This window comes from Ursus arctos, unplaced genomic scaffold, assembly GCF_023065955.2.
Source record: "Ursus arctos isolate Adak ecotype North America unplaced genomic scaffold, UrsArc2.0 scaffold_19, whole genome shotgun sequence".
Lineage (NCBI taxonomy): Eukaryota > Metazoa > Chordata > Mammalia > Carnivora > Ursidae > Ursus > Ursus arctos.
Window position 1 is genome coordinate 24,648,525 of NW_026622863.1, and position 17,253 is coordinate 24,665,777.

At 38.2% G+C, this 17,253-nt stretch overlaps 1 protein-coding gene across 1 annotated transcript in view; it reads left to right on the forward strand.

The window, feature by feature from the left end:
- ZFHX3 (zinc finger homeobox 3) overlaps positions 1–17,253 on the forward strand; it is a 1,297,849-nt gene that overhangs the window by 98,411 nt on the left and 1,182,185 nt on the right. Inside the window, exon 5 of the mRNA XM_057314209.1 lies at positions 2,548–2,612. The gene's annotated coding sequence lies outside the window, so the exon portion shown is untranslated. The remainder of the gene's footprint in view (positions 1–2,547; positions 2,613–17,253) is intronic.

Below are 17,253 nucleotides of genomic sequence, written 5' to 3' on the forward strand. Positions count from 1 at the left end.
TCTCGTGTTGTGCCATTGTGGTTGGACAAGATAGTTGGTATGATAAAAATCTTAAATTTGCTAAGGTTTGTTTTGTAACTTAACATATGTTGTATCCTGGAGAATGTTCTACTGTGCATGTGAGAAGAATGTGTTTTCTGTTGCTGTTGGATGGCATGTTCTTTTTAAAAAATTTTTAAAAGATTTTATTTATTTATTTGACAGAGAGAGAGAGAGAGCATAAGCAGGGGGAGTGGCAGAAGGAGAGGGAGAAGCAGACTCCCTGCTGAGCAGGGAGCCCAATGTGGGGCTTGATCCCAGGACCCTGGGAACATGACCTGAGCTGAAGGCAGACGCTTAACCAACTGAGCCACTCAGGTGGCCCTGGCATGTTATATATATTGTTATCTCATTTGGTTTAAAGTATTGTTCATGTCCAGCCTTGTTATTTTTCTTTCTGGATGATCTATAGATTACTGAAAGTAGAGTATTAAAGTTCCCTACTATTATTGTATTGTCTATTTCTCCTTTTAAATGTATTAGTATTTGCTTACTATTTTCAGGTAGTCTGATTTTGGTTTCATATATATTTATAATTGTTATGTATTGTTGGTGAATTGATCCCTCTATCATTATGTAATGACTTTCTTTGTCTCATTTTATCATTTTTGGCTTAAAATCTGTTATGTCTTAAATAAGTATAGCTTTCTTTTGGTTTTCCCTTTCATTGAATATCTTTTCCCATCACTTCACTTTGAGCCTGTGTATGTCCTTAAATCCGAAGTGATTATCTTGGAGTCAGTTTGTGGTTGGGTTTTTTTTTTTTTTTTTCATCTAGCTGCTCTATGCCTTTTGATTGGAGAATTGAGCCCATTTATATTTAAAGTAAATATTGATAGATCAGGACTTACTGATGTCATCTTACTGTTCTTTGACTGTTTTGTAGTTCTGTTTTTCCTTCCTTCCTCTCTTGCTGCCTTCCTTTGTGAATTCATGATTTCCTAAAGTGGTGTGCTTTTATTCCTTTCTATTCACCTTTTGTGAATTTGATGTAGGTTTTTGGTTTGTGGTTACCAAGGGACTTAGATTGTTATATCCCTAGGATTTTTTAAAAAGATTAATTTATTTTAGAGAGAGAGAGAGCATGCAGGGGGAAGGACAGAGGGAGAGAGAGAATCCTGAAGCAGACTCCCTGCTGAGCATGGAACCAGACATGGGGCTTGATCTCACCACCCTGAGATCATGGCCTGAGCCAAAACCAAGAGTTGGATGCTTAACTGACTAAGCCACCCAAGCGCCCCTGTATCTCTTTAAATGGATTCTCTTTGGAGACCAATGCACTTCATGGAATTGAAGCTCATATTTTTCCCCCAGATTTGGGAAGTTCTCAGCCATTATTTCTTTAAATAAGCTTTCTTATCCCTCCCTGTCGTCTTCTTGAACTTTAGTATTTCACATACTGATTTAGATGGTATCATGCAGGCTTTTATCACTCTGTCATTTTTTTTTCTTTGTTCTCTTCTGACATAATTAGACATAATTTCACAGTTTCTGTGTTCGATCTCAGATTCTTTGTTTTGCTGGATGCATTCTACTGTTGATTCTCTCTATTGCATTTTTCACCTCATTCATTATATTTTCAGCTTTAGAATTTCTATTTGGCTCTTCTTTGGTTTTCGTTAAACTTCCCAATTTGTTCATGTATCATTTTCCTGATTTAATTGATTATCTTTCTGTGTTTTCTTGCAGCTAATCGAGTTTCCTTAAACCAGCTATTTTGAATTCTTTATCGGGTAAATCACAGATCTCCGTAATTTGGGATCAGTTACTAGAATATTTGTGATGTCATATTTCCTTTATTTTCCATGTTTCTGGAAGGGTGCATTGTTTTCTTCTCATTTGAGGTAGCAGTCACCTCTTCCAGTTTTACTAATTGCCTTCAGGAGAGAAATACCTTCTGTCAGCTCTGCTAGTGATTTTGAAGCTTTCTCAGAGCTTCTGTGGATATACTTGCTCCACACTTCTGGCTTCCTCTTGGCAAAACACTTACGCTTCTCTTGATCCTACAAGGCACTGGACTGTTCGCTGACAAGCCTGCCTTTTGTTTTCTGAAAGATAGTGCTAAAGCTTAAGTTTGTGGTCTCTCCTTGGCTGACATATTTGGGCCGGCTTTCTGTGTGTTCACTAAACATCTTCCAAAGCTTGTTCTCACTACTACAAGTGAGGGAATCCACAGGAACTGGCCACAGAGTTGGGGCGTGTGTGGGTGAGGTACACTGAGTGCTGGCGGTGCCTGTGGGCCACTCGGAGGGGATCCCACAGGTAATGCTTTCCCAGGGGATCATGGGTAGGCTTCTTGAGGGGGTCCACAATGCAGTTAATAGAATTCACGTCCCTTTATTGCTTTATGAGTGTCCTGTCATTCTCTTCCAGCCTTATTTTGCCTCCCAGTCATGCATCTCGTAATTTAGTATTCTGGATGGGGAAAGAGAGAAATGAGCCTTTTTGGCAGTGTCCCACACAGCTGGGGAAGCTGGGTGCTCACTTACATGCTTTCACTTTCTACAGCGAGAGAAATCAGAGGCCGAGAAGATCTTTCGTTGCTGTGCTGCCTTGTGAGAGGGGTGGTGCAGGTAAAGTCAAACTGTTCTTACCTTCTCTGATGCACCCAAACTAGTATTTTTTTTTTTTTTTTTAATTTCCAATGGTGTACTGGAACTTCCCTGAAAACCTGAACTTCTGCAAAGGCTTTCTTGTCCGTGGGTGATTATCTAAGACAGTGTTTTCCAGGTGTTCCAGATCATGGACAAGAGGGGCTATAGCTGTTCACAGACCGCTGCAGATCCGTAGCCAGGACTGAGGTCCATATCTGGGGCCTATTATCTGGTGCATGGGTGGGCAAGACTTCTCTTGATTTCTTTGCTCTATGGTGATGGATCCTGCAGCTCCCACAAGGCACTTTTGTCTATAGATTAGATGCTGAATTATATCATTGGGGAGGGAGTACAAAACAAGGGAAGTCTTATGCCATTTTTTTTTTTAAGATTTAGTTTTATTTATTTGGGGCGGGGAGGATCAGAGAGAGTCCTAAGCAGACTCCCTGCTGAGCATGGAGCCCGATGTGGGGCTCCATCTTATGACCCTGAGATCACCACCACAGCTGAAACCAGGGGTCCCATGCTCACCCAACTACACCACCCAGGCACCCCTCCTCATCTCATATTTTGATGTGTGGTGTTCTTACTGTCATTCATTTCCTTAAAAAATTTTTTATTACAAAAAATTTCAATCATGCACAGAAGTAGAAAGACTAGAATAATAAAGTCCTTAGTTTTATACCACCACTTTCAGCAAATACAGCTAATCTTGTTTATCCATACCATTCACCCCCAACATTCTGGTTTATTTTAAAGCAAAGCCAGACATAATATTATAAGTACTTTTATTTGCATTTGTAACAGATTTAGACTCTCTCTCTCTCTCTCTTTTTTTTTTTTTTTTCAAGAGAAGGGGGTAAGGGCAGAGGGAGAGAGAATCTCAAGCAGGCTCCATGCCCAGCATCTCACAACGCTGAGATCTCACAATGCTGAGATCATGACCTCAGCCGAAATCAAGCATTGTATGCTTAACTGACTAAGCCACCCATGCGCCCCAGATTTGGACTCTTAAATAAACATTATCTCCAAATAAAAAAAAACCACATTCTTTATATCATTTAATAGCTAGTCAATATTTAAATTTTCTGTACTTGTGAATATCTTTTTACACTTCGTTTGTTTGAATCAGCAGCCAAATAAGACCCATGAATGGCATTTGGTTGATAGGTGTCTCTCAGTCTGTATCAGTCCTTTCTCCTCCTGTTCTGTTTTATTTTTTGGTAAAGAAATGGGCATTTGTTCTTTAGAATTCCTTATTTTTAAAATATTTTATTTTTTAAAGATTTTATTTATTTTATTTGTCAGAGAGAGAACACAAGCAGGGGAAGCAGCAGGCAGAGGGAGAAGCAGGTCTCTGATGCGGGACTCAATTCCAGGACCCTGGGATCATGACCTGAGCTGAAGGCAGATGCTTAACTGACTGAGCCACCCAGGTGTACCTAGAACTGGCTGATTTTTTTTTTTAAGGATTTATTTATTTTAGAGAGAGAGAGAGGAGTGGTGGGAGGGGCAGAGGGAGAGAAGCTTCCAGTAGACTCCCCGCTGAGTGTGGAGCCCAACATGGGGCTCAGTCCTGTGACCCTGAGATCATGACCTGAGCCAGAACCAAGAGTCAGATGTTCAATCATCTGAGCCACCCAGGTGCCCCCAAGTTTGGCTGATTTTTATCCTCATGGAGTCATTTCACATGTTCATCTCTATTTGCTGTAAACTGGTAGTTATAACTACAGGCTTGATCAGATTTAGGTTTGGGTTTAATAATTTTGGCAAGTATCTCTCATAGGTGGAGCTGTGCACTTCCTGTTATGCCATGTCAAGAGACCCATAATGTGTGATTGTTTGTATTGTGGTATTAAGATTGATCACTGAGCGTAAATGTTTTCATTCTGATCCATCCATTATAATGTTCCTTTTCTGTTGTACCTAATGGTTCCAACAGCCATCCATGATCTTTCTCCAGATCCATTATTTCATTAGGGGTTACAAAGTGGTTTCAATTCTATTATTTCTTTATGTCAACTAAATGTTTATGCTGACATAGATTTTATGGAGAAGGATAGGAAAAATTCTTGAATCTTCTATTTATCATTTTTCAGAATGGAGTGGTGGTCTAGAAGCCTCCAGAAGTGACAACTTCTAAAGTATTACTAAAAGTGCACAGATTTTAACTATATTTGATATGTTTCAATCCATTAGTCATTACTTTTCAGTGTTCATACTGTCTTACCCATCCTTGGCCACTGGGATTTTGCAGTGATTCCTAGATCCCGTTCACGTGATACTCGCAGTTTTTGATAGCTTCCTTGTTTTCAGGGACAAGATGTCCCAGGCTCACCTTGTACAACTCCTGCCCCAGATCTGGAATCTGTCATTCTTCTAGGAAGTTCAGGTTCTTAATAGCAGGAACCATTGTTAATTTCTTAATGGTCTATGATTTTATTCCTAGATGTTGAGTTACTCAGAAAAGTGTTTTAAAAGTACTAAGTGGTTAGTGTTTGGCTTTGTTTTTGTTACTTTTTCATTTCCTTGTAACCACAGAACGTAGCTGTATGATTTTTTAAAAATATTTTACCATTGGATTAATTAAAAATGTTACATGAGCATTTGAATTCTGTGGAGATATTAAATAACTTAAATTGTTACTCATAAACATTACTTATTTTCGTTTACTTATCTGTAGGTTTTAAAGAGGGTTATGTTAGGGGCGCCTGGGTGGCACAGTGGTTAAGCGTCTGCCTTCGGCTCAGGGCGTGATCCTGGCGTTCTGGGATCGAGCCCCACGTCAGGCTCCTCCGCTATGAGCCTGCTTCTTCCTCACCCACTCCCCCTGCTTGTGTTCCCTCTCTCGCTGGCTGTCTCTATCTCTGTCGAATAAATAAATAAAATCTTTAAAAAAAAAATAGGGTTATGTTAAAAAACAAATGCTATTATAGTGGTTTGTTAATTATTTCATTTCTGACAACATACTTTAGTTATTTTGAAGCATGGTGATTTAGTATGTAACATTGGAGTCTAGGTAGAAAATCTAATTCTCATTTGTAGGGTGGTTAAGTTATAACAATATAAGATTTAATTTTCATTTTATCAAAGATTAGACAGCTCAGAGAGCAAACATAGATTTTTACTTTAGTAAGGAAGTATTTGGATTTTGTTGGTAGTTCCAGGAGTTGAAAATGTCATGCTTTGGGAATTGTGGTGCTTGTTAGTGTATGCAACAATTTAATAATATGGTGAAATGAAAATAGTTGAGCAAATAAGAAATTGGACAGTGGTCAGTATAATTATCATCAGTTGTACATCTTTTCTTTTGGGGGGAAGGGGATACTGAATCAGGAAGCTTTATTTACACAGTAAAAGTAACAAGTAGATTCCTAAGAGACTAGAGCAGCTCTAGTGCAAGACAGTCATGTCCTGTGTGGGAGGACAGGCAACTGTGGGTGGAGGGGAGTGACACAGACCTAGCACCTTTTGGACACAGATCAGGGGGCCTGGCCTGATACTACTCACTCTGGCCACCAGACTTCTGGATGCTCTGTAACACCGACAATGTGTGGTTTGGGAAAGCATGCTGCATGCTACAGCCCCCTAAACAGCCTACATGCTGTGACAGAGCCCCCAGGACATTTCTCCCATGCACTGAAAACACAATTTGCCAAAAAGCTTATGCCAGAAGGTCAGATTATCCTACCTAAGCTACAAGATCTCTGCTGTGGTCTGTGATTTTTTTTTTCCCCTTAAATCATTTTTGCTTCTTTTTTCTTTAAAGAGGCATGGTTATCTCTGACTGGAGCCAGTGGGAGAGGTTCGACCTACTGTGTGGATTTGACAAGATGCAGCATCATTGTTTACGTGCGGAAGCACAGTGTCTGGGCTGCACCAGCCGTGGCCTGGCTGGATAGAGCCCCGGCACTTGGAGGGACTTCTCACACCCCAGAGCCTAGGCCTAAAGTGTAGTGTATACATTTTCTTTTAATACTGCTTCTTGGTAATGTGGTAGCCTCAGGAAAACAGAGACATCTGTAGAATGTGAGTGCAGTAAGGATGCCTGTGGATTGTGCCTTTTCCTTTTCTGGAATGCTATGAACTTAGGAGCGTCTATATTAAGAAGAGCTAGTGAGTGTATTACCTGAACACCCCTATGGTAAGGCCAGCTTCACTCCAAAAGATGGGAAGTGTGACGGGTAATGTTCACATGACGTTTCAACATACTAGGTTTGGACTAGCCAAGAGAGCCTGCCACCTATGAGTTTCCTTCCATTTCAACTGTTTAAAAATAAAATTTCAGACATTCTTTCATTTTATTAATGAAATGCTATGCTTCAAACTGAGGGGCCTGCCTGCCAGGTGGAACTATAATTATGCCTGGGCAGTCTGCAGCTGTGCTTAGTTATAGAGTTTTAACTAAAGAAAATAGAATGTGAGTTGCTTTTATGCATCTCATAATATTTCCCCAAATGAGTACATTTATATGACAATTAAATAATTTGTAAAAAATTACTGACATGTCCTTTTTTTTTTTTTTTTTTTTTTTTGGCCAGAACATGGAAAACTGGTACTAAAAAATGACTAATTTTTGGTTACCTTTCAACAAAACTAACCCTAAAATTATCCTTTTTTTTTTTTTTTTTAAATCATGTCTTTCCCGACTCCTGTTTTTTTCCCCACCCACTATTTCCAATCTATTTACAAATCCGCTGGCTCTGATTTTGAAATGGATGCAGGATCCAGCCACTTCTAACCCTGTGACAACTATAGCCTGAGTGCAGGCTGCATCGTCTCTTGCCAGGACTGTGCAAAAGCTTTCTCTATAGGCTCCTGCTTGCCTTCCACAGTGTATTCTCTACTCAGGCAGAATGAGCTCTTAAAAAGGGAGATTAGGCTATGCTTTCCCTCTGTTCAAAACCTCTTCTGCTATCTCTTCTTACTTGGAATAAATGTAAAGTTGTTGCCACAGCCCACTAGACCTCACCTGATTTGGACCTCTCTGGCTCTTTGCTGTCATCTCACTACTCATCACTGCCTCTACCCCAGCTGCTCTGGCCTCCTGCTGGTCGTAGACACAGTGAGCATGATACCTCCTCCAGTTTTGCGCTGGCTGTTCCCACCACTTCGAATATCTTTCTGCACAAATGTACTTGATTTACTCTCTTCATTCAGGTCTCCACACAAATTTGCCTTATCAGAGAGGCCTTCCCTAAAAGAGTTCCTTCCCCTTCTGGTTATTGTCTGTCTTTTTACCTAGATTTATTTATTCTTTTCTTAGCACTTACTAGTGTGATAACATGTCTCTAGTCATGCAAATGGAAGTTCTAAGAGAGCCTAGATTTCATTTTGTTCATACTGCTTTTCTGTGCCAAGGATGATGACCAACTACCTCATCAGTGCCTAATAATTACTATTTGTTGGGTGAATTCACAAAGAAAGGCAAGTGCCTGCTGAGTTTCCTGAACTTGGGCTTGGCATCCTGGTTCTGGGAAAGTCACAACCCGAATTCATGCTTCCTGAAGCTGAATATAGCAACCCAGAGCCACTTATATATGGGATTAAAATCTTACTATGTAAAGAATGGCTTGTTGAATATTTCTCAAAATTTTTGCATGATTCTTCCTGTGTACAAGCCCTTTCCTGCATATTACCTCCTTGAATTCTCATAATCATTGTTCTAATTAAAATTTAGAACACACTAGAAAAATTAGAGGTGAGAAAATAGGGTCCCAAATACTGTGGGAGAGTTGATAGTCAAGCCCAGGTTTTATAAACTCCGAGGACTTCTTTTGCCTCCACCCCCAAAAGAAAGATGTTTGGGTTCTTTTTATATGGATATCCTTTTGGGAATTCAAGAAAGTTGGTGTATTTGTTATGTGAGAAGACTTACTGTAGGCATTAAAGCTTATTGCTTCAGGATTTCAAGTGGCCCAAGTTACTTACCACCATCTCTAGCAAGAAATAATGTAGGAAGAGCATATTCTGAGGATGGGTTGAACTGGGCCCGCTTGCTCACCGCATGGCAGCTGGTTCTGCATGGCATCTGAACGTCAGACAAGAGCTGTAGATCTCTTAAGGCCCCACCTATGAGTTGTACATTGTCACTTCCACCACATCTGGTTTCCCCATGATCGAAGTAGGTCACAGGGCCAGTCCAGATTTCAGGAGAGGGGAATAAACTCCTCTTCAGGAGAAAGTGGCAAGGTCTCATTACAAAAGGTGTGTTGCGGCCACCTTTGGAAACAGAACTGACCTCCAAAAATCACATTCAAATCTGTCATAATTTTATTGCCGGTAGAAAATAGCTTTTTTTTTTTTTTAAAGAGTTTATTTATTTATTTGACAGAGAGAGAGACAGCCAGTGAGAGAGGGAACACAAGCAGGGGGAGTGGGAGAGGAAGAAGCAGGCTCCCAGCGGAGGAGCCTGATGTGGGGCTCAATCCCAGGACTCCAGGATAACGCCCTGAGCCAAAGGCAGACGCTTAACGACTGAGCCACCCAGGCGCCCCCCTGAAAATAGCTTTTTGAGATGACAAGAATCACCCTTTTGAAAAATGCTGGGTTTTCTTTGGTGTACTAGGTACTGAAAAAAAAAACTTCACTTCTGGCTAGTACTCTACTCATTGGGTATGCCATTATATCCAAGAGATCCATTGTTCCTCTTGGTCAGCATTGGTAGTATTTTCAAAAGAAAGAATAAAAGCTGAATTGTGGAATTGTGCCAAGTTTTTCATATTTTATATATGTAGCTAGTGTTTGTTCTTTGCAATAAGATTTAATGAAGCTGACATTCTACTGGTTGTCACAAGGAAGTTTGGACAAGTCAATGTAGACCAATCATTGATATTTACTTTTATGAGTAGAATAAAATTTGAGGTGGTTTTAAATTAATTATTTCTCCTTAATATTTATTTGGATGCCAGTACACTAGTAGGCACATGGTAGGACCCTGAAAAAATATTTGCAAATTTTTGGGTATTAAAAATATCTACAAAATCAGTTTATTTTGTCTTAGAAATTTATTTTTATGGGGAAGAAATGAAATACTGTGATTAACTGTAGTTTCTTACCAGGTACTACCTTTTTTTTTTTATAGACATATGCAAACAATGTGCATATAGTGTATCTAGTCATTGTTTTAACTTTAACTTTGTCACTATCATTTTTAATTTGTGATATCCTGGTGTCGTGTTTTAATTTCTTACTCTGTTCCATCTCTCTCAGTTCACCCTCTGGTGCTTGGCAGGACACTCTGTCTGGAATTGCTGAGTTAACAACTTCCTGTGCTATGATCATGTAATTCTAATCTTACCCCTCGCGAGAGAACTTTTTGTGAATTCTAAGCCCATATGCTGCATATCCGCATTTTGCCTCTGAAGTGAGCTCCAGACACGTGACAAATGTGGTCAAACTATTTACAACAAATGTCCACAGGAGCATTCATATAGTGACTGGGAAACTGGGGTTGATTCACAGAAAAGTTTCTGTTTGACTTGACTGTCATAAACAATGAGATCACAAAAGTAAATACTCCACATCTGGTTGTCTGGATCCTTACTTGTGTGGATATTTCTGGAAGGAAAGAAAGAAGTCATGTGGATCAGTCAGCATCATATTGTTCACATAATTACAGTATTTTCTAAGAAGTTAAAAAATGTGTTTTGGTTGATTCTTTGCTTCCTTATGAGAGTGAAAGTTATTTAGTCATTGTGTTTCAGTTAGCACTGTGTAGGCAAATTAAGGCACTTGAGTATTTCAGTATGACAGGGAAATGCTGTGGTAGAAGCAAACTTAATTACAAGCAAGCTTATAATTACTTGTTTATAATTAAGTTCACAGGTTACATTCTTGAGTTTCTGTAGGAAAATGGTTAGCTGCCTCAGGATTTGTAAATAACTTGTTTTTTCTCTTTTCACAGAATATTTTAAGATATATTTATTTATTTTAGAGCAAGAGCATGAGTGGGGGGAGGACCAGTGGGAGAGGGAGAGAATCCTCAAGCAGATTCCCTGCTGAGCACAGAGTCCAACATGGGGCTCAATCCCAGGATCCTGAGATCATGACCAGAGCCGAGATCAAGAGTTTGTAGCTCAACAGACTGAGCCACCCAGGTGCCCCCAGAATTTTTTTTTTTTTTTTAAGATTTTATTTATGTATTTGACAGAGACAGCCAGCAAGAGAGGGAGCACAAGCAGGGGAAGTAGGAGAGGAAGAAGCAGGCTCCTAGCGGTGGAGCCTGATGTGGGGCTCGATCCCAGAACGCCAGGATCACGCCCTGAGCCGAAGGCAGACGCTTAACAACTGCACCACCCAGGCGCCCCCCCCAGAATATATTTTTTTCCCCCAGAATATTTTTTAAGATGCCATTTGATTAAAAGAAAAAAGCTTGTCCACATTCAGAAATATTTTTTGATATTCTATTTCACAATAAATTAGGTACAAAAATGCCAACTTGATTATCTCCTTATGCATTAACCAAACATACAAATAGTTAAAACTTTACTGGTAACCATTAGCTAAGGAAATATAATTGAGTTAAAGGTGAAAAGAAATCAAGAACTCTCCTAATAATGTACTTGAATAATGTGTTAACATATGTACATTTTTCTCAAAATGTGTTTGCATTAAGAGATAACTATATTTGTTGTTTCTTTAGCATACTATTTGCACTTGAAATACTTTTTCTCTCCTTATAATGCACAGTAATAAAAGGTAATATTATACTTGGAAGTGTGTTGGCAAGGGAAACTGGTGGAGCTAATCCAATAACTTGGAGCTCCTTGGAGAAAAGGCTCTATAGAAATGCAAGGTGTTATTGTCACTGTTATTACATTGTGGAGCTGGAAACCCTGTCTGCCCTGTGTGAGAGCTGGGCACTTAAGAAAGAATGCAGAATTGCCATGGCAGGAGTTGAGACTCGAGTTTGTATTTTGAAAAATTTACACAGCTATAGTAGAAACATTTTTTTTTAAACTTTTAAAGAAAATGGCTTAGTTAGATTTTTGTTACTGTTCTTTGTTGTTGAAGATGATGTTAGCCATGATTATTTTCCAAGTATGACATGTAAGTAAAAATTCCAATTCTTGGTGGAATTTGTGGTCAAACCAAAAATATGGTTCTTTAGAATTTGTAAAGCACTGACCTTTGAGATTGAGCTGAAACAGACTCCAGGATACACAGAAAGATACAGTTTTATATATATATCAGAACGTGTGAATAGGAATCCCATACTTCTGTATTTTGGCTTAGGATGTGTCAGTATTAGAGAGACAGTAAGTACAGTGGAGAAAAGGTTTATCTCTGATGTTAGACTGGCCTCCATTCAAATTTTGGCTATTAGCCATGTAACTTAAACTCGTTAATCTCTCTAAGCCTCAGTTTCTTCATCTATAAATTGGGAATAATAAAATCATAGCAAAATCAGTGCATTACACATAGATAAGCTCTCAGAAATGGAGGCCATCATCCCAGTTTGTTACCATTGTCCTAATTAAAGTTGACCTAGAACTATAATTGTCACTCTTAACTCATTTATAACCAACCTATTTATATAGTTTTTGCATAACTAAGATCTCGTAATTAACTTTGTGCTGCTGCTCGTTTTAGAGAGAAGGAAAAAGGAAAGCTCACAGAAAGTAATTCACCAATTTTTATAGCTCTTAGTTATTACATTTGGAGATAAGAGGGAAATTATTTATAAAATAAATATGTTGGTTTGATGCAAGCTTTTATTATATAAATATAATGAAATGAGATATATAAGTTAAAATCATTTTGGCTAATGAGCTAGATATTTGCATGTTTTTTGTCCTTCTTATCAGTATTGTGGTTACAAGTTTTCTTGCGTATCATGTTGTGAATGATCTCTTTAGGGCTGTATTTTCAAAAGTGCTGTAAGAGTATGTCAGAATTCATTTACCAAGCGTATCTTCTTATTCTAGTCATTTTAGTTATCCTGTAATTAACAAAACAGAAGGAAATGTATCTCAACTTCTTTCTGTAGATAGGTGTTTTAGAGGGTATTTTAGTATTCCCAGTTAATTTTAGATAAGAGGTAGCTATTATCAGGTTTGTGTGCATATGTGGTTCTGTGCCTGAAAATAATTTTGAATGCAAACATGATGCATTGCCAAGTATGGCCAACATATGTAGGGTGTAAGAGTAATGATTTAAAACTACGTTGGCTTAGCTGCATATCTGACTACAGCTTTGATGAAAATACTGGGCTAACACTGGAAGCAACCAATTTTATTGCTATTAACTGTTTGGTAGTCATGTTTTTATTCAGCTGAGAGTAGTGATGAGCTCAGTTCTTATTTCAAGATGGTATTTAAATTGGACCCAGATAAAAATCTTAAGGTGGCTGCATTTCACCAAAGACCAACATATTCTCTCTCCCTCTCTCTCTCTCTTTTTTGTATTTAAAGGAATATATTTTGGTTCCTGGACCCCTCTCCATATCCAGTTTTACTCATGTCTTGTTTATATATACATGCACACCAACAGATAGTCATTTACTTTCTTCTTGCTATTCTCTTTTGTTTAAATTATTTATTTACTCATTCTCCCTTAATTTTTCCCTTGTCTTTCCCTGCTGGCGTCAAATGAATTCCTCTTTTTGCAGAAGCTCAGCAGGAAATGGATTAATGCAGCTGGAAAACAACTACTGTAGTGTCAGGATACTGGGGTGACCTCTGTATTAGAAAAATAAAAGAATTGAAAAGTATCCAGCAGCTAAAAGTCAGGAGGCAAAAAAAATCTTGATGCATCTTGTTCCTTTCTACCATGGATGTGGGTGTTTTTGTTTTTGTTTTTGTTTTGTTTTTTAGCATCTCCAAGGTATCCTGTGAGACAAAAATCATTAAAAACAAAAAAATCAGAAAAAAACCTTAAATGAAGATGAAACAGGTAGAAATGCTGAGTCTGGGATATGTTTTAATACATTTCAAGTTAGCAACTCATAAGGAACCTGGAATATTGAGGTGCATGATTGATATGAACAGAAACACAACATTGTCCCTACCCCATTCACTTTAATTGTTGTTATTTCCAGCAGTGAGAACCATCTCAAAAATTCATCTTTCCAAGATAAAAAGGGTTCATATTTCTAGGCATCCTTCATCGATGTCAGGCTGTGATGGTCAGCCATTGCATGGATATCCTTGCTGCTGAGGTCAACAGCAACTTAACCAAGACAGAAAGGATGTCCATTTTCCCTCCTGCTGGGTCACTGGCTAGCCAGGAGTATTTTTTTCCATGACTAATGGTCAATGAAATATTGGATGTTTAAAAACAAGATTGCTTAGCCTTGCAATTGTTATTAAATTCTTTTCCTGGGCTATAATGCATAGGCTTTGATCTAAAGTCCTACCGTTACTAGAAGGACTTGTGTGATTACGATAATGTGCACTGCTCTTTTTGCTATTCCTATAGGGAAAATAAAGCCCACATTAGTTCCATATTAGTACCTGACTTGGAGAAGTTAAAAAGCACCAGAAAAAGGTTAAACAGAGTCAAGTACACATAAGAGAGCAGTGGTTATTAGTGTTCAGGGAGCCATTAAAAAATTCTGCTTATACATAAGAATTTATTGGTGCTCCTGCTTCTGGCTGCTTAATGCATTTTAATAAAGAAGTAGAGAGTGTGTGTGTGCATGCATGTGTGTGCGTATGCATGCTTGCACACATACAAGGCTGTGATTGAACAAGGACTTTAGCTATTTGGTCTGTCACTAATTTCATCTTTATCCCTCCTTTTCCCCAAGTCTCACTCTTTAACTTGAGCTTCTGAAAATTATGAAAATCCTTCACTTCCACTTTTTTGAAGGCAATGCAGGAAGAATAGGCTTATTAACTCTGTGGGTATATTTTTTCCTGATTTACATATTTGGGAAGACCTTTTACTTTAGATGTGTGGAAGTAATTATCCAGAGGAAAAAATGTGCAGTTTCATGAACTAAGGACATTTTATGAAATTTTAGATTTATTTATTTATTTTTTAAAAGATTTTAAGTGGTCTGTACACCCAACATGGGACTCAAACTTACAACCCCAAGATCAAGATTCACATGCTCCACTAACTGAGCCAGCCAGGCACCCCATGAAGTTTTATATTGCTTAGTGCTTTGAAATAAAAAAAGATAAATTAGAAGAGACATGTGGATTATGATTAAAGGAAGTGATATGAACATATGCATTTAACTACACCTTCTAAATTCTCATTGAAATGACCCAAAGGAATGTAAAATCAGAGAAAAAGGTATGCTAGTGTTGTAAACTAAGACACAATGTTAACAATGTTCGGAAACTGGGAGAGATACTTGTAAAATATTCAGACAAAATTGAACTATGAGGAGAGCCAACTGGGTTGTGAAAGAAATGTTTTCCTTTCCTAAGAGGAATAGACCCTAAGGATAGCCCAATTGTAAGCTTGAAGTGTCAGGGTACTGAGGACAAGAGTGGTCTTTATGAATGGGGGAGGGAAACAGATAAGGGTATAACATATGTACCAGGTAGAGCACTTCACAGCAGTCACTCCTAACTTAAACTGAGGCATATGTCAGACTAAATTACATAGAACTTCATGTTACAGCTAACTCCTCCCATCCTTTTTTTCCTGTGTGGCTTTTAAAACCTTTTCATTGTTGTCATAGAGGTGTTTTGTTTGCCTTGAGTCCTTTTAAATTTGATATTTGATTAATGCTACAAAATATGATTTATCTCAGTAAATGTTTTATGTGCACCTGAAAAGAATGTGTATTCTGTTGCTGAAAGAGTTAACTAGTACATATTGTTTGATTATGTTATTTAAGTCTTCTGTATCCTTACTGAATTTCTGTTTACAAGTTTTATTATTTATTTATTTTTTTAAAAGATTTTATTTATTTATTTGACAGATAGAGACAGCCAGCGAGAGAGGGAACACAAGCAGGGGGAGTGGGAGAGGAAGAAGCAGGCTCATAGCAGAGGAGCCTGATGTGGGGCTCGATCCCACAATGCCGGGATCACGCCCTGAGCCGAAGGCAGACGTTTAACCGTTGTGCCACCCAGGTGCCCCACAAGTTTTATTATTTATTAAGAGATGGGTATTGAAATTTCTAACTGTAGTGGATTTCTCTATTACTTCTTGCAGTTCTATCAGATGTTGCTTTATGTAATTTGAGGATGTATGATTTGGTGAATGAAAGTTTAAGATGATTTATGTCTTAAATTGATCCCTATGTAGCTATGATAGGCTTTACTCTGAAAGCTAATAAGTGAATAATATCACCTCTCTAGCTTTCTTTTGATTAGTGTTAGCATGGTTATCTTTTCCCATCCTTTTATTTTTAACCTGTATGTGATTTTATATTTAAAATGTGTTCTCTGTAGGCAGAATATAGTTAAATCTTGCTTTTATATCCAATCTAACAGTCTTTGCCTTTTAGTTAGGGTATTTAGACCATGTACATTTAATATGATTATTGTTATGGTTAGACTTAAATCTGTCATTTTGCTATTTGTCTGTCTGGTTGTCATCTTTTTTCTCTTTTTCCTTTTGGACTAATTGGACATTTTTATAATTTCATTTTTTTTTTTTTAAGATTTACTTATTTAGGGGCGCCTGGGTGGCAAAGCGGTTGGGCGTCTGCCTTCGGCTCAGGGTGTGATCCCAGCGTTATGGGATCAAGCCCCACATCAGGCTCCTCCACTATGAGCCTGCTTCTTCCTCTCCCACTCCCCCTGCTTGTGTTCCCTCTATCGCTGGCTGTCTCTATCTCTGTCGAATAAATAAATAAAATCTTAAAAAAAAAAAAAAAAGATTTACTTATTTATTTGGGGGGGGGGGGCACTGTGGGGAGGGGCCAAGGGAGAGAGAAACTCCAAGAAGACTCTGCACAGAGCACAGAGCCCAATGTGGAGCTCAATCTCCAGACTCCGAGACCACGACCTTAGCTGAAACCAAGAGTCAGTTGCCCAACTAACTGCACCACCCAGGCACCCCTTTGATTTCATTTCATCTCATTTTTTAGTTCATTAGTTATAACTCTTCATTTCACTTTTGATAGTGTTGTTAGGGTATATAGTATGCATGTTTAACTTATCACAGCTTACTTTTAAGTGATATTATACCATTTACCTTTAGTAAAAACAAAACCTTAGAATAACATACTTGTATTTCTTCCTTCCTGACATTTGTATTACTATTGTCATATATTTTACATATGCTACAAATATCATATTACATTGTAATTATTTTGGTGAAATAGTCAAGTATCTTTTAAAGAGATTTAAATAATAAGAAAAAAATCTCTGTGTTACAAATGTTGTTATTTCTGGTTATTATTATTATTTTTTTAAGATTTATTTAAGAGGTCCCTCGGTGAGAGGAAGGACAAAGGGAGAGGGAGAGGGAGCATTCTAAGCAGGCTTTACCCCCAGTGTGGAGCCTGACGCAGAGCTTGATCTTACAACCTTGAGATCATGACTTGAGCTGAAATTAAGAGTTGAATGCTTAACCAACTGAGCCACCCAGGTGCCTCTATTTCTGGTTATCTTAATTCCTTTATACAAATCCATATTTCCATCTGGTGGCATTTTCCATTTGTTTGAAGGGCTTCTTTTAACATTTCTTATAGTGCACGTTTGCTGGT